This window comes from Podarcis muralis, chromosome 7, assembly GCF_964188315.1.
Source record: "Podarcis muralis chromosome 7, rPodMur119.hap1.1, whole genome shotgun sequence".
Classification (NCBI taxonomy): domain Eukaryota; kingdom Metazoa; phylum Chordata; class Lepidosauria; order Squamata; family Lacertidae; genus Podarcis; species Podarcis muralis.
Window position 1 is genome coordinate 70,380,346 of NC_135661.1, and position 27,649 is coordinate 70,407,994.

Consider the following 27,649-nt stretch of genomic DNA (forward strand, 5'->3'; position numbering starts at 1 on the left):
TCTAGCTCACTATTGTCTATAATGACTCTCCAGGGTTTCAGAGAAGAAGGACTCTCAGCATTGCCTGCAGATGCTGGCGAGAGAACCTTGGGCGTTTTGCATTCGAAGCAGATGCTCTCCCGCTGAGCTATGGCCCTTCCCAATTTAGCTCAGTCTCTAAGACCCTGCACGACACCAGCTCCCTGCATCTAATGAAGGTTTGGGGCACTGAATATTTTAGAGCCATTGCGTCCCAATCATCCTAGACTCCAGAGATCAGGAAGCCTGCCTTAGCCGACTTTCTGGACTCTGTGAAGAGCACGGCATGTAATTAGCGAGACTCCAGCATGCCAGCTTTTCTCCTTCCTGCTGTTTTTTGAGCTCTGCTCAGGTTCGCCACATTCCCAGTTCACTTTTGATCATCAGCTAAGCCCGGCTAGTTGCCTCAGCATCAGCCAAGCCCCTCCCCAGCCAGCAGTGGGACAACCTGCAGGTTCTCAATCGGTGCTGAAGCAGATAATCATCACCCACTGCCCTCCGTTGCATCAAGATGTAGTAGCACGTTCCCTAGGAATGTTTTGTTTTATGCTTTGAGCTGAAAGAGGGGAAACAGATCTAAAATGTTAGTTTTGCACTTTGTTGTTGTTGTTTAGTCATTTAGTCATGTCCGACTCTTCGTGACCCCATGGACCAGAGCACGCCAGGCCCTCCTGTCTTTCACTACCTCCCGCAGTTTGGTCAAACTCATGCTGGTAGCTTTGAGAACACTGTCCAACCATCTCGTCCTCTGTCGTCCCCTTCTCCTTGTGCCCTCCATCTTCCCCAAAATCAGGGTCTTTTCTAGGGAGTCTTCTCTTCTCATGAGGTGGCCAAAGTATTGGAGTCTCAGCTTCAGGATCTGTCCTTCCAGTGAGCACTCAGGGCTGATTTCCTTAAGAATGGATAGGTTTGATCTTCTTGCAGTCCATGGGACTCTCAAGAGTCTCCTCCAGCACCATAATTCAAAAGCATCAATTCTTCATCGATCAGCCTTCTTTATGGTCCAGCTCTCACTTCCATACATCACTACTGGGAAAACCATAGCTTTAATGATACGGACCTTTGTTGGCAAGGTGATGTCTCTGCTTTTTAAGATGCTGTCTAGGTTTGTCATTGCTTTTCTCCCAAGAAGCAGGCATCTTTTAATTTTGTGACTGCTGTCACCATCTGCAGTGATCATGGAGCCCAAGAAAGTAAAATCTCTCACTGCCTCTATTTCCTCCCCTTCTATTTGCCAGGAGGTGATGGGTCCAGTGGCCATGATCTTCGTTTTTTTGATGTTGAGCTTCAAACCATATTTTGCGCTCTCCTCTTTCACCCTCATTAAAAGGTTCTTTAATTCCTCCTCACTTTCTGCCATCAATGTTGTGTCATCTGCATATAATAATAATAATAATAATAATAATAATAATAATATCTTTATTGTCATTGCCCCCTCTCGGGGACAACGAAATTACTTACTATCTGAGGTTGTTGATATTTCTTAGTAATTAGTAAATTACTAATTACTATCTGAGGTTGTTGATATTTCTTCTGGCAATCTTAATTCCGGCTAGGGATTCATCCAGCCCAGCCTTTCAAATGATGAATTCTGCATATATGTTAAATAAGCAGGGAGACAATATACAGCCTTGTCGTCAATTGATTATCTAGCTTTTACTCAGTTGACTGATTTTAACCAATCATTGTTGTTGTTTAGTCATTTAGTCGTGTCCCAGTCTTCGTGACCCCATGGACCAGAGCACGCCAGGCACTAGACAGGAGTGCTTAACCAATCGTACTCATGGGTATAGAATTCTACACATCAATTCAAATTGTTGATATTTATTCTTAAAGCTCCACACCAAAGATTGGGAAACTGGGGGGGGGGGGTTGCTGTTTTGGGACTCCAGCTCCCATCATCCCTGATCATTGTGGCTGATGGAATCAGGAGTCCAACAACATTTGGAAGGCCATGGGTTTCCAGCCATTGCTCTGAAACACCCTTCTCCAACCTGGTACTCTCCTGAAGTTGCTGGACTACAACTCCCATCATTTCTGAGCATTGGCCATACTGGCTGGGGCTCATCCAGTGCAATGATAATGAAGAGGGGCAGGAGGAAGAAGTCACATAAAGTGACCAGTTTATTTTCATAGGCAGAGATAATAGCAAGAAATGGTACTCCTCTATCCTCGGCAAAACGAAACCCAAGAAGTGTGATCATCAGTTTTGTCAAAGCAGACAATGGTCTCTGCCGCTCTTCAGCTTAAGAACGCTTATTCGGAAAGTCATCTTTCTCAAAATCAGCAGGAGTTACTTATTTTCCTCAGTCAAATGTGCTTAGAGTGGAAGGGAATATTTTCAAGTGGCCTGAAGATGACAGCATGCCTGGTTCCTTTCTCCCACTCAGCTGGAGTTCAGCCATGATTAAAAACCTACCTGCTTTTGAGTATTATCTCTGTACCAAGCAGTGTATCACCATCTCTGGTGCACCCCTGATGTGACTGGGATGCATACAGCTCTCCTTGCCTGAACTCTTTGGTCCTGTGCACAAGCAAAGGTCTTTTTGGGACTTAAAACAGAAGCAACAGCCTGATCCTCCTTCTAACTCCACCTGTGAAGCAATTGAAACAAACCAATTAAAAAAAGAGGCAGGGAACCTCTAGCCCACGTGGCAAACTTCACCCTCCAGGCTTCCCCCATTTGGCCCACAAGGTCCTTTTGGGCAAGCCATGCCCACCCACCCAGTCTATACCTGACATTGTACACAGGTAAGGGTGGGGCTTGATGGAAAAGGTGGGGCTTGCCCAAAGCCTGCTTTGAGCAGCTCCCAAAGCCCGAGACAACCAGCTGGTTTCCAGGAGGTTCTGAAGAGCAGGAACACAAAACAGGAATGCAGTGCTGAGGAGGTTTGCTCTCCCTTCACAGCAGCCAGTACAAAGGGGGAGAGATCCAGTTTGGTGCTGGGCTCAGTCACACCACAACTCAGCATGCCTGAACTCAGTGCTAAGCAGGATTCTGCCCCTGAACAGCTCTCAGCATCCTCCACAAGCTACAGTTCCCAGGTTTTTTGTTTAAAGAGGGGCAGCTCTTTAAAGTGGTATGATACTGCTTTAAGTGTATAGTGCAGATGGGCCCTTGGCAATTAAGGACATTGTTATTCATACACTGTCTTTAATTCATGCAATGGCACCTATCAATTCTTTAAAGCTTTCAGCCCCAATTTCTTCCATTGCAAGCTGGTCCAGTAGATGACAGTAAACCAGTAGCCAAGATTGCAGATGACACTGAATTATTCAGGATGGTAAAATCCCAGGCAGTCTGTGAATGGCTCCAAAAGGAGCTCTCCAAATCATGCGACTGAGTGACAGAGTGACAGATGAGATTTAGTGCAAGTGCAAAGTGGTGGATGGATTTGAGGACCAGGAAAAGGAAGACAGGTGTAACTTCACATACCCACTGAGGGTCTATAATTTTGGGGATACAGTGGAGAATGAGACAGTGCAATGAACAAGGCTGATATACACTTATCAGATGCATGAAATGTTATCCCCCACTGACAAAGAGATGTATACATGTTTATAAAGAGGGGAGAAATTGAATAGTGTGGTCAGAAGACCATAAACTCAATGTCTATGATGTTTCTCTGCAAAGCTCTGATATATTCAAGCTAAGCACAATTGCCATTCACAACACCAGGCTTTGGCAACGGCACAACCTTCCCAGGTTTGCCACGCTAATCTGCAGTGGGAAAAGAAATCTTGATCTCCATTGAGACTTGAACAAATGGAATCAAACTTGCTAGGAAAGGTAAAGGCAAAATTATCTAAAGGAGTGTTCTTCAGTGTTGGGCCCCCAGGCATTGTTATATGGCAACTCCAATCATCCCTAACCATTGACTAAGGTGGCTGGGGGTGATGGGTGTTTGTTCAATCAATCAATCTTCTTTATTGGCATAGTAAGAGTGTGTCGTATACGTGGATTGGAACACAACACAAGTAGCAAAACATAGTAGGAGGCACTTTAGGATAAAACTGCCCAGATATTGTGAGATACAAAGGTGGCACTTAGGACCTATGAGAACGTAATTTCATGGCGTCACTCAAAAATCTTGCCACATTCTCCACAACGCCATTCCTACAATTATTCAACCGATAAGGTCACCCTGGAAGAATCAGTGCGGTAGACCCCCTCGTTCAATAAGGGGGCCAAGTACTTCTATATTTTTGCATAAAATGGGCAATGAAATAAAATGTGTGTGATGGATTTAACCTGTTTTGCGCCACAAGTGCCTTTCAGAATATGGGATTTTTGAGTATCTGCCTTGCAAGATTGCAAACCGCAAAACATTCAATCTTGTGAGGGAAAGAGCTCTGTGTAGATGGGGATCATAAAGGTGATGTAAATATGGAGAATCCTGGCCAAAGGAAGGTGAGGTTATGGGAGTTGTAGCCCAGCAGCAACTGGGGACGCAACGTTGAAGAACACTGGTCAAATGGTCTTTTTACATTGTCATTCAACCTTGGGCTTCAAACCCCATCATCCACAACCAGTGTAGTCAGTGGCCCAGGATGATGGGAGTTGTAGTCTAGGGACCGAAGATTGAAGAACGCTGGGATAGGTATCCAGTCTACTGATTCAACTGAGCCTGTTTTTGTCTGTAGAAGAAGAAGAAGAGTTTGGATTTGATATCCCGCCTTTCACTCCCTTTAAGGAGTCTCAAAGCGGCTAACAATCTCCTTTCCCTTCCTCCCCCACAACAAACACTCTGTGAGGTGAGTGGGGCTGAGAGACTTCAAAGAAGTGTGACTGGCCCAAGGTCACCCAGCAGCTGCATGTGGAGGAGCGAAGACGTGAACCCGGTTCCCCAGATTACGTGACTACCACTCTTAACCACTACACCACACTGGCTCTCTGTAGAGGTACACACACAGAGAAATACCTTGGGTGGTATCCAATGTCCTACTCAGAGTAGAACCATTGAAATTAAGGGAGATGACTAACTTAAGTTTGTTAATTTCAGTGGGTTTTCTTTCAGTAGAACTTTGTTTGATACAACCCCACCCTCCTCACTTAAAAAATAATAATAATAGGAAGCATTCTTAAGGCTCGATTAAATGTGTTTCTCTCTGTCCCCGCCCCCCAATCTTTCCCCTCCTCAGCCTCCCACCATAGGCAGACTCTGATTACTCGGAGCGATATCTCACCATGAATGAATGGCAGAGATGGAGCTGCAAAGACAAAGAACTGGCTTTGTCTGCTGATGAATTAAGATAGCATGTGGGTGGCTGGGTGGATGGTGAATAGCAAAGACTTCCTTCATCCTCCTGTCACGGAGCTTTTCTTGTGTTTTCATTTTTTTTTAAAAAAAGAGAGCTTAATTCTCTGAACAATGAATTGCTGGCAAATTAGGGGGCTTAGGCAAAAGTTAATATTACATAAATGTATCTCCAGCAGGAAGGGGAAACGACATTAGCAAAGTGTTTGTGCTGAATTGTAATCTGGCCTTATACCACCTCTTATCTTATGGCAGGGCAGGGCCATAGCTCAGTGGGAGAGCATCTTCTCTGCAAACACAAGGTGCCCAGCATCTCTTGCCCCAGCATCTCTAGTGATGTTCCTTGTCTGAAACCCTGGAGAGCTGCTGCTATTCAGCACAGAGCTTCGCCTGGTTTTACACTGTAAACTGCCCTGTGATCCTCAGATGAAGGGTGGTATAGATAATCATCATCAACAACAACATCCTGGGTGAAGGCCTCATCTAATGTGAGTCTCAGAAACTAGCTTAAAGGTCACATTTACATCGATCCATCCACTTTTGACTCTGGCCCTACCCACCCCTACGTGGCCCCAGGAAAGTTGCCCAGAATGGAATGTGGCCCATGGTCTGAAGAAGGCTTCCCATCCCTGCCATATCAGAATCTTGGGACTATTAACTTCCCTGTGCTCTTTTAGGAAATAGTCATCAAGGCAAGCTGTCTACCCTAGATAGTCACATATGATGATAATGATGAACATGCCCAAGGGACTGTGCTGACTTCATCCCTTGCTCCCAAGGAAGTTCCCTTGCCAATGTCCTCAGGGACAGTTGACTACATAGCTCCTACCACCACCACACCAGGTCCCAAAGGCAGCAGGAGACAGTGTGTCCTCTTTATTAGGGAGAGCAGATTTTCTCTCAGGGAACAGGGCTTGGTATGCACATGTTCCTGCAGGATAAAGCCCCTATAGACTCCAGACCAGCACTAGATTAACACCCCACTGCCACCACCATGAATACCTGCTCCATAGTTGAAGTCCTACTTGTCAACCTAGTTGTGTCTCCCACTGTGCGCTGACCAAGGTGCTGACACTGGACCAACACTCCAATCTATTGCCTGTGTAGGCTGATTCTTCAGTTCATAAGTGTTTGCTCCCTAGCTCAGGGGTCAGCAAACTTTTTCAGCAGGGGGCCGGTCCACTGTCCCTCAGACCTTGTGGGGGGGACAGACTATTTTTTTTGGGGGGGGGAATGAATGAATTCCTATGCCCCACAAATAACCCAGAGATGCATTTTAAATAAAAGGACACATTCTACTCATGTAAAAACATGCTGATTCCCCGACTGTCCGTGGGCCGGATTTAGAAGGCGATTGGGCTGGATCTGCCCCCCGGGCCTTAGTTTGCCTACCCATGCCCTAGCTGTCCTGTGTTGCCTACATGCTTTCAGTCGGGTTAGGCAGAGTGCGATACAGTCCCAGTGCCAGGCTGCCTTGGGAAGGAGCAAGGTTGTTGGAAGATGCACAGAACACCACAAGAGTGGGGGCAGGTAAACGGTGGGGGCCAAGTGTCCAGTGCATTGTAAGGTGACAAAATAAGTCAGCAAGCCAAAGGAGGGGATGAGTAAGGCCTGCATTCGTGACTCAGCGGGATTGGCTTTTGCAACAGGTTGGTTCTGTTTTAAAGTGAATCATTTAATCTTTAGAAAGTGCAGCAAGCTGGGTTCTCTGATAAGCTCGATCAAGTTACTTTGCTCATTTTACTTTTGGTTTAGACGTGCACTCTTGCAGAATAAGAGGCCACCAAGAATTGCCTGATATCAGCTCAGACTGTTTGCCTGTCATACCCAAAGTTGTCCGATACTGACTGTCCTCAGTTACAGGAAAAGGACTTGCCCATCACTTGCTCCTGGAACTTTCTAACTGGAAGTGCCAGAGTATGACCTGCTGGTGTCATGATGGCTCCCACTGAAACCAGTCTTTCCATGTACAAATCCATCCCTGGCTACCTGTTTTCCCCAGCTGTCTTCATTTCAGTAGATTTATTTATTTATTTATTTATTTATTTATTTATTTATTTATTTATTATTATTATTATTATTGTGGTACCTTGGGTCAAGTATTTAATTCGTTCTGGAGATCCGTTCTTAACCTGAAACTGTTCTTAACCTGAAGCACCACTTTAGCTAATGGGGCCTCCTGCTGCTGCTGCGCCGCTGGAGCCCAATTTCTGTTCTTATCCTGAAGCAAAGTTCTTAACCTGAAGCACTATTTCTGGGTTAGCGGAGTGTGTAACCTGAAGCGTATGTAACCTGAAGCGTATCTAACCCGAGGTACCACTGTATAATAATAATAATAATAATAATAATAATAATAATAATAATAATAATAATATGTATACCCTGCCCATCTGGCTGGGCTTCCCAGCCACTCTGGGAGGCTTCCAACAAAATATTATATTAAAATACAGTAATCCATCAAACATTAAAAGCTTCCCTAAACAGGGCTGCCTTCAGATGTCTTCTAAAAGTCTGGTAGTTGTTGTTCACTATGACATCTGACGGGAGGGTGTTCCACAGGGCGGGTGCCACTACCAAGAAGGCCCTCTGCCTGGTTCCCTGTAACTTGGCTTCTTGCAGTGAGGGAACTGCCAGAAGGCCCTCGGCGCTGGAACTCAGTGTCCAGGTAGAATGGTGGGGGTGGAGACGCTCCTTCAGATATACTGGACCGAGGCCGTTTAGGGCTTTAAAGGTCAGCGCCAACACTTTGAATTGTGCTCGGAAACGTATTTTGGTTTTTTTGCAAGATGGGATGGGGCAGAATAATCATTTTGTTATTGCCATTTAAAAATAGCTAGGAGCCGGAAACCCTTGCCAATCTACCTTTCCTGCACCTGCACCCTTGGCATATAAACGGTGCCTCCACAAATACAGCTGCAGCTTCCAAATGGTGATCTCTGTGGTGGTTGGCAGCAGGGGGGGAAAAGTGGAAGGAGCAGGTTTATCCTTTCTCAGTGCTTTAGATGTTTTAGTGAAAAGATGAGCAAATAGCCTACTCTGACTTGAAATGATTGCAAAAGGTATAAGGTGCATTTGTTTTCTTACCATCTGTTCCATTCTTGCAGATTAGCTCCAGCCAATCAGTGCAGTGTGTGTGAGAGAGAAGCAGATTATTTTGTTATGTACCACCCCAATCTCTGAGAGGCTCCAGGGATGCCCGTGCTTTACCCAGCGTCAGGTTTCCTTGGAATGAAGATCAGAAGAGACTGTGGTGCCATTAGGATGTAAGGTTTTAGTTACAGTCAAACCTCGGTTGTCAAACATAATCTGTTCCGGAAGTCCATTCAGCTTCTGAAATGTTCGTCAACCAAGGCGTGGCTTCCGATTGGTTGCAGGAGCTTGCTGCACTCAAGCGGAAGCCGCGTCGGACGTTCAACTTCCAAAAAAAGTTTGAAAACCGGAGCATTTACTTCTGGGTTTTCATCATTTGGGAGCCGAAACATTCCAAAGCAGAGGCGTTTGGGAGCCGATGTTTGACTGTACACACATGTACAACCTGAGTGTAGGATGGAGCTTCCCTTTAGGTTTCCAGGAGAGCCCCAGCGTTCAGCACAGAGCAAGGCATAGAATTATAGAACTGTAGCGTTGGAAGGGACCACGAGGGTCATCTCATCCAGCCCCCTGCAGTGCAGGAATCTTCTTGCCCAATGTGGGATTTGAACCCACAACCCTGGGATTAAGAGTCTCGTGCTCTACTGACTGAGCTATCCAGCATGTCTTTCTCTCTGCTGCTTCTAGAATTCAGGCATATTCAAGTGGAAGCTATGGAATTGGTTTATGGAAGTCTCTGCCATAAGGTGGGATGGCTTAGATGGATTTAAATCAAGGATGGGGAACTCATGGCCTTTTTCTTTGGGTTGTTGGACTCCCACCAGCCCCTTTCAGTATGGCCAGTAGTCCTACAACATAGGGAAGGGCATGGCTCCCTCATCCTGGATTAAAAGGGAACCAATCCATTTATAGTGGGGGATAAGTTGGAAGAGGATAGATCTATTTAGCCAGCTCTGGATAATCCTGGCGACACTCTCTGGAGTTTTGGGGATAATTGCTGTTTATCCCCAAATAAACAGGAGGAATCCAGCAATATATCCACGCAGAGTGGCCATTCTAATTAATTACGAAGAATAAAAACTAGGCAGCATTACAGCTTCCAGGCTCCAGTAAACATTTCTAACTGAAAGCAGTAAAAAAAGAAAAAGAAAAAAGAAAGAACACCAGACTCAGGTATTTGAGCACTGACTGGGTCTATGTGACATCTCTGTGACAGGTCTATTTAGAACTTCCTTTCGCATCTGGTCCTCCCAGGCAACGACACTCATTAAACTTTAGCTGTCAATCAAAAGGAGTTATAATAGAGTTTAAATGGCTCTTTGCAACACACAATGCCCTTTTAATAGCAGCAGGGTGATAAATAGCAACAGTGTTGCTTGCATTAATAATTGGAGAGCAGGGAGGGTAGGTGCCACTCAGAGCAGATTTAAATATTTGTTCATTTTCGCTCCTTGTGCTCCTTACAGCTGAAAGTCCCCACTGTATGTCTGCTGAGTTGATCGAGGGCCTCCAGGTTGGAGAACAGTTCCCATCGTCCCCCTGATATTAGGTTCAAATTCCTGTGAAACTTAACCTACCCCAAAGGGTTGTTAGGAGGATGATATGGGGGGTTGTGTTACATACATCCACCACCAAGTAGTTCAGGGGGATGAGCAATGCCATTTCTGCCCCCAAGAAGCTGCTAAGGAACTGAGCTACAAATCAGGAAGACTTGCCGCTGCCTTCTGAGCACCCGCGAAATGGCTTTTCTCTTGGCCTCGTCTGTAACAGGGATAGCAGTAATAATAATAATACACCAAAAGTTAATGGCACAACCTGTTTTGAACACCCTAAATGTCAGAGCTTAAAGCAGTCTATATCAGGGGCATAGAATTGGTGTGTGTGTGTGTGCGCGCGCACGTGCATGCGTGCAGGTGGGGCAGTTGCCCTGGGTGTATTTTGGGTGGGAGGGGGTAGGATGCTGCTCACGCTGCCCTCCCTTTGTGTTGTTGTTGTTGTTGTTGTTTAGTCGTGTCTGACTCTTCGTGACCCCATGGACCAGAGCACGCCAGGCACTTCTGTCTTCCACTGCCTCCCGCAGTTTGGTCAAACTCATGTTGGTAGCTTCGAGAACACTGTCCAACCATCTCGTCCTCTATCGTCCCCTTCTCCTTGTGTCCTTCCAGTGAGCACTCATGGCTGATTTACTTAAGAATGGATAGGTTTGATCTTCTTGCAGTTAAAGCTATGGTTTTCTCAGTAGTAATGTATGGAAGTGAGAGCTGGACCATAAAGAGGGCTGATCGCTGAAGAATTGATGTTTTTGAATTCTGGTGCTGGAGGAGACTCTTGAGAGTCCCATGGACTGCAAGAAGATCAAACCTATCCATTCTGAAGGAAATCAGCCCTGAGTGCTCACTGGAAGGACAGATCCTGAAGCTGAGGCTCCAATACTTTGGCCACCTCCTGAGAAGAGAAGACTCCCTGGAAAAGACCCTGATGTTGGGAAAGATGGAGGGCACAGGGAGAAGGGGACGACAGAGGACGAGACGGTTGGACAGTGTTCTAGAAGCTACCAGCATGAGTTTGACCAAACTGCGGGAGGCAGTGGAAGACAGGAGTGCCTGGCGTGCTCTGGTCCATGGGGTCACGAAGAGTTGGACACGGCTAAACAACAACAACAACAACAGAGCACATGACGTAACTGCAGAGGATGCCAGACTCGAATCCTGACATCTCCAGTTTAAAGATTCAGGTATCAGGGAGTGGGAACGTTCCCTGCAGGAGATGACCCTGGAGAGCAGCTGCTGGCCAGTGCGGACATTACTGGGATGGATGGGCAAAGAGTGTGAATTGGCAGCTTCTTGTATCTTTTGCACACACATGGGGTGCTTGAATGCTCTTCTGCATATGAAATTCCCTCCTATCTCCACCCGCAGTTGCTGGCATACAGCTTTCCGATGCGATTTATGAGCCCGGTTTTATTGTCTTTACGAGCTTTCGTTCCCTCCGCCCCCTGAAATTGTACCACTCCTTTCCCTTCTCTGGTTGCAGAGCAGCTTAAGAGAGGCTCTTCACAGCTCCCAAAGGTCAACTCTGAGGTTGTCGTTTGTTTTAAGATGTTATTGGCGCAGGGCTAGAGGGGACGGAGCCAAGGAACGCGGTTAAGAGTGCGGATTATGCTTGTAAATTTTAATTAATCACATTGCCGCTGTATAAGGCAGCATTGTGGCATGTACTTGACACTGAAGTATTCCATTTCTTACAGCAACACCGCCCTGTTTGCTTGTGAGTGTGCATGCTTTTAAAAAAGGCAGGGCAAGTAGTATCTGTTTCCATGAACATTTTGGTTTGGAAACAGGCTTCTTAGTACTCCCGTCAGCTAAAGACATTTTTGCTTATAGGGATGCTATAGTTCATTTCACTATTAGATTTGCTTTTACACGTGCAGGGAAGGATCAACTAAGAATGTTTGCCCTTTTTGGAAGTTGCAGAGAGTGTCTTTCTCTGAATACTGCATTTGTTATTGAGGGGCTTTATACTGCTTTATATGAAATATCAACCCGTGGCCTTTTAAACTGTGTGTGGGGAGGGGGTATTGCTTTCATTTGTAGCTACATTTTGTATTTTTTATATTGTAAACTGCCCTGTGATTCTCAGATGAAGGGCAGTATAGAAATTTAATAAGTAAAATAAATTTACAGCAGGGATGGGAATTTTTTTTGATTCAGGTCACTTTACAGTGGTACCTCGGGTTACAGACGCTTCAGGTTACAGACTCTGCTAACCCAGAAATAGTACCTCAGGTGAAGAACTTTACCTCAGGATGAGAACAGAAATCGTGCGGTGGCAGCAGGAGGCCCCATTAGCTAAAGTGGTACCTCAGGTTAAGAACAGTTTCAGGTTAAGAACGGACCTCCAGAACAAATTAAGTTCTTAACCAGAGGTACCACCGTATTTATTTATTGCATTTGTATCCTGCCTTTTTCTCCCCAAGGAGCTGAAGGTGGTGCACCCTGCCCCCCCCTCATTAAATCTCCACAACAACCCTGTGAGGTAGGTTAGGTTGCGAGGTAGCGGCTGGCTCAAGGTCACCCAGAGGACTACAAGTAGGTGAGCGGGGATTTGAACCCTGGTCTCCCAGGTCCTAGTGCAACACTCTAACCACTACACCCCACTGGCTCTTGAGTTTTAATGCGGAACTACCTAACTTGCAGTTTGCAAAATGATGCAAGGGACAAAATACAGCTTTACTTCGAAATGTGCGCTTGTCCGAATTTCGAGATGCAGTTCTCCAGTCGTGCAATACATACCAAAATACTTATATTAAGGGGAAGTGTTCTAGAAAATAGCATTAATCTGCATTTTATTAGGGGAAATTGCTTGCAAAATATGCATGCTAGGGCAAATGTACATTAAAATGCAAGTGCTTTTAAAAATAAAAGAGAATTGCAAACTGATGCAGGACTGAACCTAAGACTGGAAGAATGAGAAATTTAGAGACATTGAAATGGGCAGATTTATTCTTCCCTAAGGAAAATGAGCCCATGTTTTAAAAGTCTTTGAAAAATCCAGGCTGATTTCTTAATGAAAGACTTTAAACTAAATATGAGCCTTTAAAAAAAAAAGTGTGTGTGTGTGTGTGTGTGTGTGTGTGTGTGTGTATATATATATATATATATATTTGCTTTCGTAGATTTTCACGGGTATAGGTATGCAGGTTTTGGTGTCCTCGGGTGTCTTCCCGTGTAAAAGTTGGGGTGTCTAGGCGACGTTTCGACGAGGTCTCACTCGTCATCTTCAGGCTGGTGCTTTCGGCTTCTTGTTACTGGAACAGAGCAGGATCTCAGTGTTTGAGTTCCTATAAATACTGTTGAGGGGTGTGGTGTATAGCCTCCAATGTTCTGGGCCGAGAGGAAGTTCCCAGGCTAGTGTGCCTTTTCTTCTTTTGTTCCTTAGTTGCTTGAGGGATATCTTGAGTGATTTCTTGAGTGATATCCTGAGTACCACTTAGGTGGGTCAATAGGTGTGGATTAGTTGCTAAAGCCTTTGTGTCTTGACCTCTTGAACTTTGTGAAGAGTTTTTCTGAGAAGATGGCTGTAGTTGTGCTCTGGCTTGGCTTCGTGTATAGGGGCGAGCTGTGGTTTTGTGGCCTGTGCCAGCCAGATCTGTGTAGGGATTGCAGGGGGGTGCAGCATCCGGAGGTGCCATCATGGTTTGGCTACTGGATGGTGTCTGTAATTTATCTGTGGAGAGGGTCTGGGTTTGGGTCTGGTGTGGTTGATTGGTGATGGCGTTCTGTGTGCCTCTGGATCTGGTGTCAGTTTTTGTGGGGAGGGCTAATTTCCAGATGTCTGGCAAGCGGGATGTGTCGTCACGCTTGTTCATGTTGTGAGGGTGTTTCTCTATCTCGATGGCTTCCATGATTATTCTCTTGTGGTGATGTTCCATGTTAGAGAGCAATTTGGAATCTGCAAAATTAATTTCGTGTCCTGTTTCTTTCATGTGTTGGAAAAGAGAGGAAGTTTTTTCTTCTTTTTTGACGGCATTCTTGTGTTCTGCGATACGTGCATTTATTCGTCTGTTTGTTTGTCCAATGTACGTGGCTGGGCAGACTTTGCAGGGTATTTCATAGACCCCTTGGTTTTCCAACTGGATTTTATCCTTGGGGTTTCTGAGGATATTGGCTATCTTTTGGTTGGCGCAAAAGGCTGTTTTGATATTGTGTTTATGGAGGATTTTGCTAATTTTATCTGTAGTGCCCTTGATATAAGGAAGGAGGGCCATGCCATTGTTTTCTTCTGTGTCTTGGTTTTTGGGGGGTGTTTCTTTTTGGATTAGCTTCGTAACCCTGTTTTGCTGGTATCCATTGGCAATTAACACATTTGAGAGATTCTGTAACTCAGTTGTCAAGTGGTCTTTGTCAGCCAGGCGTTTGGTTCTGGAGATGAGAGTCTTGGCTACGGAGTTTATTTGTGCAGGGTGGTGGTGTGATTGTGCATGTAAGTAGCGGTTGGTGTGTGTTTTTTTCCGGTAGATAGTGTGTCCTAGGTAGATAGTGTGCTACAAATAAACTCCGTAGCCAAGACTCTCATCTCCAGAACCAAACGCCTGGCTGACAAAGACCACTTGACAACTGAGTTACAGAATCTCTCAAATGTGTTAATTGCCAATGGATACCAGCAAAACAGGGTTACGAAGCTAATCCAAAAAGAAACACCCCCCAAAAACCAAGACACAGAAGAAAACAATGGCATGGCCCTCCTTCCTTATATCAAGGGCACTACAGATAAAATTAGCAAAATCCTCCATAAACACAATATCAAAACAGCCTTTTGCGCCAACCAAAAGATAGCCAATATCCTCAGAAACCCCAAGGATAAAATCCAGTTGGAAAACCAAGGGGTCTATGAAATACCCTGCAAAGTCTGCCCAGCCACGTACATTGGACAAACAAACAGACGAATAAATGCACGTATCGCAGAACACAAGAATGCCGTCAAAAAAGAAGAAAAAACTTCCTCTCTTTTCCAACACATGAAAGAAACAGGACACGAAATTAATTTTGCAGATTCCAAATTGCTCTCTAACATGGAACATCACCACAAGAGAATAATCATGGAAGCCATCGAGATAGAGAAACACCCTCACAACATGAACAAGCGTGACGACACATCCCGCTTGCCAGACATCTGGAAATTAGCCCTCCCCACAAAAACTGACACCAGATCCAGAGGCACACAGAACGCCATCACCAATCAACCACACCAGACCCAAACCCAGACCCTCTCCACAGATAAATTACAGACACCATCCAGTAGCCAAACCATGATGGCACCTCCGGATGCTGCACCCCCCTGCAATCCCTACACAGATCTGGCTGGCACAGGCCACAAAACCACAGCTCGCCCCTATACACGAAGCCAAGCCAGAGCACAACTACAGCCATCTTCTCAGAAAAACTCTTCACAAAGTTCAAGAGGTCAAGACACAAAGGCTTTAGCAACTAATCCACACCTATTGACCCACCTAAGTGGTACTCAGGATATCACTCAAGAAATCACTCAAGATATCCCTCAAGCAACTAAGGAACAAAAGAAGAAAAGGCACACTAGCCTGGGAACTTCCTCTCGGCCCAGAACATTGGAGGCTATACACCACACCCCTCAACAGTATTTATAGGAACTCAAACACTGAGATCCTGCTCTGTTCCAGTAACAAGAAGCCGAAAGCACCAGCCTGAAGATGACGAGTGAGACCTCGTCGAAACGTCGCCTAGACACCCCAACTTTTACACGGGAAGACACCCGAGGACACCAAAACCTGCATATATATATATATATATATTTGCTTTCGTAGATTTTCACGGGTACAGGAATGCAGGTTTTGGTGTCCTCGGGTATCTTCCCGTGTAAAAGTTGGGGTGTCTAGGCGACGTTTCGACGAGGTCTCACTCGTCATCTTCAGGCTGGTGCTTTCGGCTTCTTGTTACTGGAACAGAGCAGGATCTCAGTGTTTGAGTTCCTATAAATACTGTTGAGGAGGTGTGGCCTCCAATGTTCTGGGCAGAGAGGAGGTTCCCAGGCTAGTGTGCCTTTTCTTCTTTTGTTCCTATATATATATATATATATGTATTTATATATAAGTGTGTGTGTGTGTATATATATATATATATATATATGCAGGTTTTGGTGTCCTCGGGTGTCTTCCCGTGTAAAAGTTGGGGTGTCTAGGCGACGTTTCGACGAGGTCTCACTCGTCATCTTCAGGCTGGTGCTTTCGGCTTCTTGTTACTGGAACAGAGCAGGATCTCATTGTTTGAGTTCCTATAAATACTGTTGAGGAGGTGTGGTGTATAGCCTCCAATGTTCTGGGCAGAGAGGAAGTTCCCAGGCTAGTGTGCCTTTTCTTCTTTTGTTCCTTAATTGCTTGAGGGATATCTTGAGTGATTTCTTGAGTGATATCCTGAGTACCACTTAGGTGGGTCATTAGGTGTGGATTAGTTGCTAAAGCCTTTGTGTCTTGACCTCTTGAACTTTGTGAAGAGTTTTTCTGAGAAGATGGCTGTACTGCACTTAATTGTGCTCTGGCTTGGCTTCGTGTATAGGGGCGAGCTGTGGTTTTGTGGCCTGTGCCAGCCAGATCTGTGTAGGGATTGCAGGGGGGTGCAGCATCCGGAGGTGCCACCATGGTTTGGCTACTGGATGGTGTCTGTAATTTATCTGTGGAGAGGGTCTGGGTTTGGGTCTGGTGTGGTTGATTGGTGATGGCGTTCTGTGTGCCTCTGGATCTGGTGTCAGTTTTTGTGGGGAGGGCTAATTTCCAGATGTCTGGCAAGCGGGATGTGTCGTCACGCTTGTTCATGTTGTGAGGGTGTTTCTCTATCTCGATGGCTTCCATGATTATTCTCTTGTGGTGATGTTCCATGTTAGAGAGCAATTTGGAATCTGCAAAATTAATTTCGTGTCCTGTTTCTTTCATGTGTTGGAAAAGAGAGGAAGTTTTTTCTTCTTTTTTGACGGCATTCTTGTGTTCTGCGATACGTGCATTTATTCGTCTGTTTGTTTGTCCAATGTACGTGGCTGGGCAGACTTTGCAGGGTATTTCATAGACCCCTTGGTTTTCCAACTGGATTTTATCCTTGGGGTTTCTGAGGATATTGGCTATTTTTTGGTTGGCGCAAAAGGCTGTTTTGATATTGTGTTTATGGAGGATTTTGCTAATTTTATCTGTAGTGCCCTTGATATAATATATATATATAATATAATAATATATATATATGCTTTCGTAGATTTTCACGGGTATAGGTATGCAGGTTTTGGTGTCCTCGGGTGTCTTCCCGTGTAAAAGTTGGGGTGTCTAGGCGACGTTTCGACGAGGTCTCACTCGTCATCTTCAGGCTGGTGCTTTCGGCTTCTTGTTACTGGAACAGAGCAGGATCTCAGTGTTTGAGTTCCTATAAATACTGTTGAGGGGTGTGGTGTATAGCCTCCAAGAAATCACTCAAGATATCCCTCAAGCAACTAAGGAACAAAAGAAGAAAAGGCACACTAGCCTGGGAACTTCCTCTCGGCCCAGAACATTGGAGGCTATACACCACACCCCTCAACAGTATTTATAGGAACTCAAACACTGAGATCCTGCTCTGTTCCAGTAACAAGAAGCCGAAAGCACCAGCCTGAAGATGACGAGTGAGACCTCGTCGAAACGTCGCCTAGACACCCCAACTTTTACACGGGAAGACACCCGAGGACACCAAAACCTGCATATATATATATATATATATATATATGACATGACTAAAATAGGCTCTTTCAAAGGTCTCAGACCAAATAAACCCAACTGGCTGACCTTTTCCTGTTTTCCATTAAATGCTGCAGAATGTGCACTGAACTCACTGATGGTCAGGGTACTGAGTACTGTTATCAGCCCAGACAGCAGCCCAAACTTTTCCCATAAGCAAAAATCAGGTCCTGCGGAACCTAAGTCACACACAGTTTAATCCAGGCTTCAATCTTTCCCTCTTCCTCCTTCCCCTAAATTGGCTTACCGCAAGCAGTACAATAATGCTCTCAGTTAATTTGGCTGCTATCCACATGGGTGAGTCTGAGGGTGACCACTTACGCAGTGCCAGAAAAAGAGGGCAAAGGAGGATATTTAATTTAAAAAATGACCATGAGTTAATTATACAGATAGCTGCAAATTTAGAATTCTTTGGGAGTATCCAATATTAGTCACACTCAGGTGTCTAATTAAGTCGGTTCATTTCAATGGGTCTACCTGAACTAACATGGGATATCAAAATTATGTATCAAATCACCCACATACATAATTTTAAAATTTGTACTAATAATTACTTCTAACAATGAGTGGTAGATTTCTCTCTCTCTCGCTAGAGCTTCTTTCAGTAAATGAACAATAAAATCACATCCCAGCACCCCAATATTTCAATTAAATGTTTTAACTGCTTTAACATTGCATTTCTCATATTGTTGCAACCTGGACTGGGGTGTAGGGTAGATAAGAATTCCAATTAAGCAATCGAAATACAGCTGTGCCTTGGAAGTCGAATGGAATCCATTCTGGAAGTCTGTTCAACTTCCAAAACATTCAGAAACCAAAGCACATATTCTGATTGGCTGCAGGAAGCTCATGTTGCCAGTCAGAAGCCACAGAAGTCCCATTGGACGTTCGGCTTCCAAAAATAGTTCGCAAACCGGGACAGTCACTTTCAGGTTTGCGGCGTTTGGGAGCCAAAACGTTCAAGAACTAAGCTGTTCGGAAACCAAGGTACGACCATAACAGCAACAACAAACTGCTGTTGTCATTGTCACCGTCATCATCATCATCGAAATACAGTATGTCTCGTTGTAGTGAGGAAGTGGTGGGAGTGAGCCAGTAGTAAACCACACAAAGTTAAGTGAATTAACTCTTTATTAGAAAAAAGAGAGGATCTGCACAGGAGTGCCAGGCCTCATGAGCACAGCAACTCTTCTTCAGTAGGCCTTGCCTTTATGAAGCAGTTGTGAAGACTGAAGGTCTCACCTTCCCAAAGCTGCATAAGTCCCCTCCTCTCTAGGGTTTTCTCCAAGCAATCAGAGACTGTGCCTTTGTGATGCTAACTTCTCCTTTGCCCTCTTCATGCCTCTCCTGGTTCTGTGAGACCAGCAGAGAGGGGACCTTGTCGCAGCAGGAGGGGAGATACCCCTGCCTCTTCGGCAGCCTGACTCATCTCTGCCTCTTGACCACACCCCTCCAACTCTCCTGCTTCTGGACGTCCCTATGCCAGACTCTGCCCGCTTACTAAACCCTGTTGGCTCTTCAGCTTCCGACACTTTGTCATCCCAGTCTTCTCCCTCTGACCTCTCATCATCTTCCCACCACCAATCCCCGGGCTCTAAGCCTTCTTCCCTTGGTGGTTCCCCAGTTGGTTCCTCCCACCACTTTCATTTTTGCCGCAAACAAATAATGGAATCTCCCCCCCCCCCTTTCTCTTGTGACAATGGCAGTGCCCTCCCAGAGGCAGAAATGCATCTTGCGTTCTCGGTGTACAGAGAGTTGCGTTCTTGGCGTACAGGCCAGGACCTGCTTATCTTCAGTGTATAGAAATTGGAATGATCTGGTCCTATTCGTAGCCTTACAGAAAGTCTTCCTGTTACACAGTTTTAGAAATTGTTTTGGGGGGAGTAAATATATGAACACCTTGTCTTAAACATTTTGTTCATCATTCTAAAAGAAAGCATGTCATAATTCATTTGACTTCTCATTTTCCCCACTCTGGGGAGGGGCGGGGAACACTCCCCAGAAATCCTCTTTCTGCTTAATATTTCTGAACCTACACATCTCTACACCCGAAACACTCTGCCTAACAGTAGAACTGACCCTAGGGAAGAAGGACCTATGGCTTCCTCCATGGTGCTTATACATTTTCTCCATATTGCTCACAATGTTCCATATGGAGCTCTGTGCAAAATGCTCTGATAATTGAAGGAAGGCAAATCAGCTGATTTGGAGGGGAGGGTTTTTTTTTTTTTTTGCTTTGTTTTTAAGCAGCTTGTGCTTTTAAAGTGTACAATGGGGAGAGAGAGAGAGAGAGAGAGAGAGAGAACAAGAGAACCTCCTGATAATCTGCACTCTGTGAAAATGGAGACTGAAGATTCCCTGAAGATGCCGGTGTTAAGAGCCATTAGATCAAGTCTAGCCTTTGTCCCTGGAGCCATGGCAAAATGTCTACCTCTGTTGCTTTCTAAGGGCTTTCTCTGGTCTAGTGTTAAAGCATTTTAAGTGGTGAGGTTTCCTTCTAGTCTTCTCATAGGATTTTAATGCCAGGGCAATCACCTCGCTAGAAATTGCTCCTTATAGTCAGCTTGCCTTTTTTTGCTTCCTTTCCGGCTCTCTCATTGCACTCTTTTCATTCCCACCCCCCACACATCAACTCATCCTAGTATTTGTAAGTTCTTAAAATAAATCTGCTGCCATGTCTTGAGGTAGCCAAAAATTAAATATGTACTTTGGACTTCTGTTGTAGCGTGGGAAAGAGGCACAGTGGTAGAACATCTCCAGGTACTGCTAGGAAGAGTTCCACGTTACTGAGGAAGTCAGACCTGACAATGGTACCACCTGCCTCAGTTCAGAGGTAGTGCCACCTGCCCTCCAGATGCTGTCAGGCTCCAACTCCCATCAACATTAGCCAGTATGGCCAGTGTCCAGGGATGACAGAAGTTGTTGACATCCGGAAGGTTCTGCATTGGCTACTCTTGCCTTAATTATATATCCAGGTTTGAAGACTGCAACACAATTCTCTGTGAGGTTTATCTTTGAGGAGTCTTAACTAGCTTCACTTGGTCCAGATTGCAGCTTCAGAGATGTTGGTTGATACTCAACCATGGGATACCAGCCTTGTAACAGCAGCGCTGGTTATCGCTTTGCTTCCAAGGTGCAATTCAGAGTGTTTTTGTGATGATCTTGTAGAGCCCTGAGTGGCTTAGGTCCTTAAGGATCACTGCTTCCTGCACCAACTTGCCTGCGCTCAATTGGAGAGGTCCTTTTCTTTGTCCTACCTAGGGTGAAAACACAACTGCACGGAGCAGGGCAGGGGAGAAGAAGGAGAAGAAGAAGAAGGAGAAGGAGAAGGAGAAGGAGAAGGAGAAGGAGAAGGAGAAGGAGAAGGAGGAGGAGGAGGAGGAGGAGGAGAAGAAGAAGAAGAAGAAGAAGAAGAAGAAGAAGAAGAAGAAGAAGAAGAAGAAGAAGAATTTATTCATACCGCGCCCATCTGGCTAGGCCTCCCCAGCCACTCTGGGTGGCTTCCAAAAAAATATTAAAATACTGTAATACATCAAACATTAAAAGCTTCCCTAAACAGGGCTGCCTTCAGATGTCTTCTAAAAGTCTGGTAGTTGTTGTTCTCTTTGACATCTGGTGGGAGGGCGTTCCACAGGAATAGGAGACTGCCTTATATTGAGTCAGACCATTGGTCCATCTAGCTCAGTATTGTCTACATTGATTGGCTCTGGCTGTCCAGAGATTCAGACATTCTCAGCCCGACCTAGAGATGCCAAGGATCAAACCTGGGAGCTTCTGCATGCAAGTGTAGTTGCTCTGCCACTGAAATGCAGGCCATACACCCTTCTCAGGTGTTATCCTCGGTCCTCTAGCAGTGCTGTCCCAACCCCAGCCGTGTACGAAAACAGAGCCTGTGGGCAAAAACCAATCGATTGACCATGGTGGTCTTCAGATCTCCCCACCTCAAGCCTCAGCAATCTGCCTTCAGCAAGTGGACCTTGAAAAGCCTGCCAGCCAGTGAGATTGACTGAAAAGATCATGAACTGCTGGGCAGAATTATGCCAGGGCTTTCCCATCCAGCCATCTGTTTGGGCAGGCACTGCAGCTTTTGTGTTACCCAGATGAGGTAATGTGCTGTGGCAGCCTGTGGAGAGGGAGAGAGGGAGGGAGGAAAGGAGGGAGGGAGGTGGATGGAGAAAGCAGAATGATTCCTCCTTTCATCAGAAATTGACTTGTCCGCCTCACTTTGGGCAACAAGGGCAGCCAGCTTCCATTTGCCACTGGCCATGACACTGGGCCACCATCCTTGTGGCCTCCTGTTTTCAGTGTCTCAGGAGAGCAACCCTCAGGGCACAATAGCCAGGAGGCTTATTGTTTGTTCTCGTGCTGCTGACTCCACTTGCCAGCAAAAACCTGGATTTAAATATAGAAACCTTAGTTGCCATAACAACCATCATTTCTTTTTTAAAGAAAAAAGGAAGGAAGGAAGCTTTCCAGTTTGAGAGGTAGCAAAGTTCTTCTGCTATCCAAGATGCAAACAGCTGCTTTCAGTTCAAAATGCTCAGCAAAATAAAATAAAACAGAAGCTTGGGCTCATTATATGAAAAGGAGACTGCAAACCCCTCTTGCTCCTCGTGAGAAGCAGGGGGTGGAGGGAGAGAGAAAGAAAGAAAAAGAAAGAAAGAGAGAGAGACATACAGAGGGGTAATGCCTAGGGCTCCATCTGTTGTTTTGATGCCTGGAGTGACCAGCCTGCGTTACAGCGGGGATTCTGCAGTAACTGGGATTTTGTGTGTGCATGTGTGTCTGGGAGAGAGAATGTGTGCATGTGTGGTCCCCTCCCTTCCTCCTTTCCAGCACCTTAGAACTATCGGAGTTAAAATTCATTACATACATGCATGTGGAGCAGAAAAGCGGGCTGGGGAGGGGGGGGGGGAAGTATGAGATCACCAGAGGCTGATGAATTATAAATCACAGGCAGAGACTCCGATGACCAGCAGCTTGTATACCAATGTGATGCGGCTGTTGCTGGAGAACAACAGGGGCTTGGGGGATCGAATGTTGCAGGCAGTGATAACAGCAACCCGATACTATTGGAAAGCAATCTTGCAAGCTCACCAATTGGAAGGACTCCCTTAAAAGTTCAAGGGGGTCCTTCGAAATACAAACAGACCAAAAATAAAAACCTCCCAGATATATTATTTCTCTCTCTATATTTTTTTTAAAGAGGCTTCTATTTCCCCTATGTTCAGAGACCAAACAGGTGCAGTGTGCTCTCCAGAGGCTGTTGCACATCCCATCAGCTCTGACCATTGGATCTGCTTGCTGGGCCTAAAGAGAGGTGGAGTCAAGCAACATCACAAGAGCACCATGGTGGCTGCCACTGCGAGTAACCAGAGTCAGGGTTTTTTTTAATGAAAGAGACTAATCTAGGTATGTCGGCCAGCAGTGGAACAAGCTGATTGGGCACCAGGGGCGGCATTTTTTCACCTCCCTCAGTGGTGACACCAGGGGTGGCCCCCCCGCCCCCCTTCCTCTGCTCCTGATGTCGGCATAAAATGAATAAATGAATTCACTTCGGCTGGCGTGCCGAGGTTCTAAAAGCTGCCTGGGGATTTGTCCACTGATCCTGTGCCTGTTCAGGGCATCTTGTATTGCAGATGGCGCTTGCGGTCTCTTCCAGCTCTATAGTCCTATGATTCTATTATCCCTGTTCCCTTCAATTTCATTGGCTGCTAGAGTGACCACTAGTGCATTGCCCAAAATGAGGACGTACATCACCCAAAATGAGAATTTTTGGGGAGGGAGGGAGAAATGCAGAAGCTAATTTGCACATGTAGATGCAGATTTAGAAAAAAATTAAATTATGGGTGGTGGACTTGTGGTCCTCTGGATGTTGTTGGAGTCCTTCTCCTGTTGGCCCTAGTGATGAGGAGAGTTGGAGTTCTGAACATCTAGAGAGCCACAAGTTCCCAACCCATGATTGAATTACAAGGACAATACACCTCACCACAGTGGGGAAGAATGTGACTGGGTGAGCTGAGAGCCTGTTCATTCTGCTGCCCAGGTGCTCCTCACTGCAGATGGGCAACGTCAGTTATTATGGCCATTGTTTCATTTCCCGCCCTTCACCTTAAGGTGAACAATAATAGAAACATTTTTTTAAAAAAAACTTACGACAATAAAAATAAGGTCGATCCTAAAAATACACTCCTCAAGTGTCAAAAGCTAAGGTGAAGACACATGTCTTCAGCGTCCTTCAGAAACTGTACAATGAAGGTGTCTCCATGGGGAGGGTGTTCCACAGTTTAGGGGCCACCACAGAGAAGGCCCTTTCCTGGTTTGCTGCCCCCTGAGGTTTTGAGGGTGGAGGAACTCCCAAGAGGGCCCCCTCTGCTGGTCTCAGCACGCAAGAGGGTCTGTAGAGAAGGAGGAGTTATTTCAGATATCTAAGGCCCCTGTTGCTCCCTACTCTTATGTCTTTAATCTTGACTTGGATCGGGAAGCCCTTCAAATCGTCCTTCAGACAGAGAATTGTGTCCTCTGTAAAGTTGGACCCACATCATCCCCTGTATTAGCTGTCATCTCTTGGGGTGGGTGGAAACTTGGACCTCAGTAACGCATCGTGTGAAGCCTTTTATCTGACGTTATCGAGGAGATACCGATATGTGCCTTAATTATATCACATGTACGTGTGTGTGACTTCATAATTCTGGGTTGGTGCCAGATACCAGGAGGTGCTGGCTCATAATTTCTGGCATGCTTTCAGACTGACCCTAATATTTGCTGCATCAACGGATTAGCACTTAGGGTCTCCCCTGGTATTTTCGGGTTTGGAGACAATGCTGTGTCATCATGTGGAAGAGAAGTGGCGGGGGGTGGGGCAGGGGCAGGGGGGAGTTCCATTGCGCAAACCCAAGGTCTTATTCTCTTTATATATTTCTTTAATTAATTAACTTGGAAAGCCATCACAAGGGAAAACGTGATAAGTGATACATAGGTAAAATCAATCCTGTGTGAACTTGGCTTGTTTTCATTACCCGCAGTTTAAGCAAACCACAGTCTCCCTACTTCGGATGTAACAGGGAACCGTTATTTGTTTGGTAGTGGAAATGGATGCTTCTGTTCTCCAGTTTTTGGCCACAACAGATGAGGAGAAGGCTGGGAAAATCTGTCAGGCCAAAGCTTGTGCAAGCTTGTTTGTGTAGCAGGAAACCATAGTTTCCTGTTACCTCTGAACCTGGTCTCTCTCTGTGTGTGTATCTGTCCCTCGATGTGATACACGTATCACGGCCAATATAGTTTTCATGTTCAAAACAATTTCTCATTTCTTCACCAGGCTCTTGTTCAAAAAACATCTTCCTCTTGCTGATCACCTTAAAGACTGTTGCTGAAATAGACAGTGGGGACTTGTGGTTGCATCTTCACAGGTAAGAGACCTCTAAGTAAGGAAAAATACATTTGTTTGCTTGTTATGCATGCTGAGAGAAATTATTTTGGGATGAGATTCAGCAGATTGTTGCAATTGTGCTGTAATGCTCTGCCCAAGGACACCCCAAAGACCTCTTAGGATCACACAAAGAGTCAGGCAATGGAAGCAGAGTTGTTTGTTTGTTTTAGATCATGGATGGGGAACTCTGTTGGACTACAGCTCCCATCATCCCTGACCATTGGCCATGTTGGCTGGGGCTGATGGTTAATGGAGTCCAACAACATCTGGAGGGCCACAGGTTCCCCATCCAAGCTTTAGGTGTTGAGTTGCTGCCACTGTTTACGGTGCAATGAATTTTCTAGATAATTTGCATTGGAATGTTTTTGATGCCTTGATTTAACATGTTTATTTTAGTTGTATTTAATGAGCAAAGCTAAAAACTCGAAAGCTGCCAGGTCTGCCTAACACTGTATTTCCCAACTGGCATCCATTCGTTTTTATTAACGAATATACGAAACAGAAATTTTCCCAAACAAAAATAAAGAGCTGGTGAGGGTGGGGAATTCTTCCCACATCACTGGTTGTATAAGACTCACTGGCCTGGTTTGGCTGATCGTATCTCGACTTAATGAAGTGAGATATGAAAGGCATTTACTCTCTTCGCTGCTCCCTTTATGGGATGAATAACCAACCCAGGAAGTCTTTCAGTAGCCATAGTTTCCTGTTCAATCTCACTGGAAACTGTGGCTAGCACCTTCAGAACAAGCCAGGATGCTGAACCCATTCCAAAGCATGGCCAGGCTTCTGCTAAAGCTGGTAACCATAGTTCCCCAACTCGGACGTAACAGGAAACTATGATTAATTCTAGCCTTTCTGGTCTGCTTGCTCACACCATGAAGCCACAAAAGATTCATTCACACTTTGCCTTATTAAACTGAGACGTGATGGTCCAAATGCAACTGCTCTCTTGTTGTCTCTCCTCTGCCTTGTACAGCTTTAACTGGTCCTGAAATTCCACGATGCCAAATTGTTTATTCCGAGATGAGTTTTTTTTTAAAAAAAGGATGTTTCGTCATCAGATCGCTTGGTCTTGAAGTCGATTCTTTCTCTCCTTTTTATCAGAGCTGTGTGTCACATCCTGTTACCCGCGCTGTCAAATGCCAACGCTGTAAAAACATGGTTCCTGTCCTCTCTCTATGAAGCTCTTTCCATTTTCCGAGATGTGCAGTGAAGCTAATGACATTGACATACCTGCAAATATCTTTAGGGCCCCCAGCTTCTGTAAGGGCACCTTCTCCTATGAGAATCTGCCACCAATTAACACCTTCCTCAGGGGACCATCTCTGGACGTTCTTGCCTCTGGTGACTAGCTGTATAGCTGTTAGAGACAGGATCTTCTTGATGGTGGCAGCACAGCTCATTTCGTCCGCTTGTTCACTTGCCTCCTTTTCGTTAATGGTGCTGTAAGCTCTCTTAATTGCTGTACATCTTCTCTCTTAATTGCTCCTTTATCTGTGGGTTTTATTGTTATTTCGGTGCATCGTATGCTAATTTTTCTTTCTGTAAGCTTTTTTGTTGTTGTTGGAAGACGAGCTAGAAATGTTAGGAAATAAAACTTTTAAAGACGAAACAATATTTCAAAATGGAATAAGGGAAAGCAGTTTGTTTAAATGCACTGGTCATGATCTTGGAGTCTCAGAGTGAATTTGGTTTTAGTCTTATAGGCTGCCAGGGTTGCAGTGTGGTCTTTTCTTGTATGTACTTAGGGCAGTGCTGGGCCAGGGTAATTGTTGAATGTGAGGAATAGTGTGTTTGTGTGGGTGGATGTGTGTAGAGGTGGATTGACTGAGCTATGGGTGTGTCAGCACATGTGGAATTTGTGTGAGCAATTGAGTGAGTGGAAGTGTATTAAATTAGTGGAAGCTTCTTTCATGGATCTTGATGTTTTACATATTGTATTGCTTAATTTTGTTGTTTGATTTTTCCCACAAACCGTGTGTGTGGGGGGGTAATAATACAGTGGTACCTCAGAAGTTGAACGGAATCTGTTCCGGAAGTTCGTTTGACTTCCAAAACGTTCAGAAACCATGGCGCAGCTTCCGATTGGCTGCAGGAAGGTCCTGCAGCCAATCAGAAGCCACAGAAGCCGCACTGGACGTTCAGGTTCCAAAGAATGTTCGCAAACTGGAACAGTCACTTCTGGGTTTGCGGTGTTCAGGAGCCAAAATGTTCGACTTGCAATGCATTCGAGATCCAAGGTACAACTATAATAATAATGATGATGATGATGATGATGATGATGATGATAATGATAATAATAATAATAATAATAGACTAGACCAGTTCAGGAGGTGAACATGACACCATGAGTGGAAATAGCCAGAAATTCTTTATAATGCGTGCTCCATTCTCCCCCCTCCCCACAATGATAACATGTTTTCTTCTATTGTATATACTTTGTTGTTCTTGTTACTACAATGACTTATTGAAAACTCAAATAACTCCCTTAAAAACTCAATAAAATACACAGTTTAAGTAACAGTGATGGATACAACCAATATCAGTCATGCACTGAAATCAAGGACATGA

The 27,649-nt window shown here is 45.2% G+C and overlaps 1 protein-coding gene across 6 annotated transcripts in view; it reads left to right on the forward strand.

The window, feature by feature from the left end:
• The window catches only part of HIVEP3 (HIVEP zinc finger 3), a 262,326-nt gene that overhangs the window by 108,039 nt on the left and 126,638 nt on the right, over positions 1–27,649 (forward strand). For all 6 annotated transcript variants that reach the window (XR_013393729.1, XM_077932050.1, XM_077932051.1 and 3 more), the window contains one exon: positions 24,968–25,058. The gene's annotated coding sequence lies outside the window, so the exon portion shown is untranslated. The remainder of the gene's footprint in view (positions 1–24,967; positions 25,059–27,649) is intronic.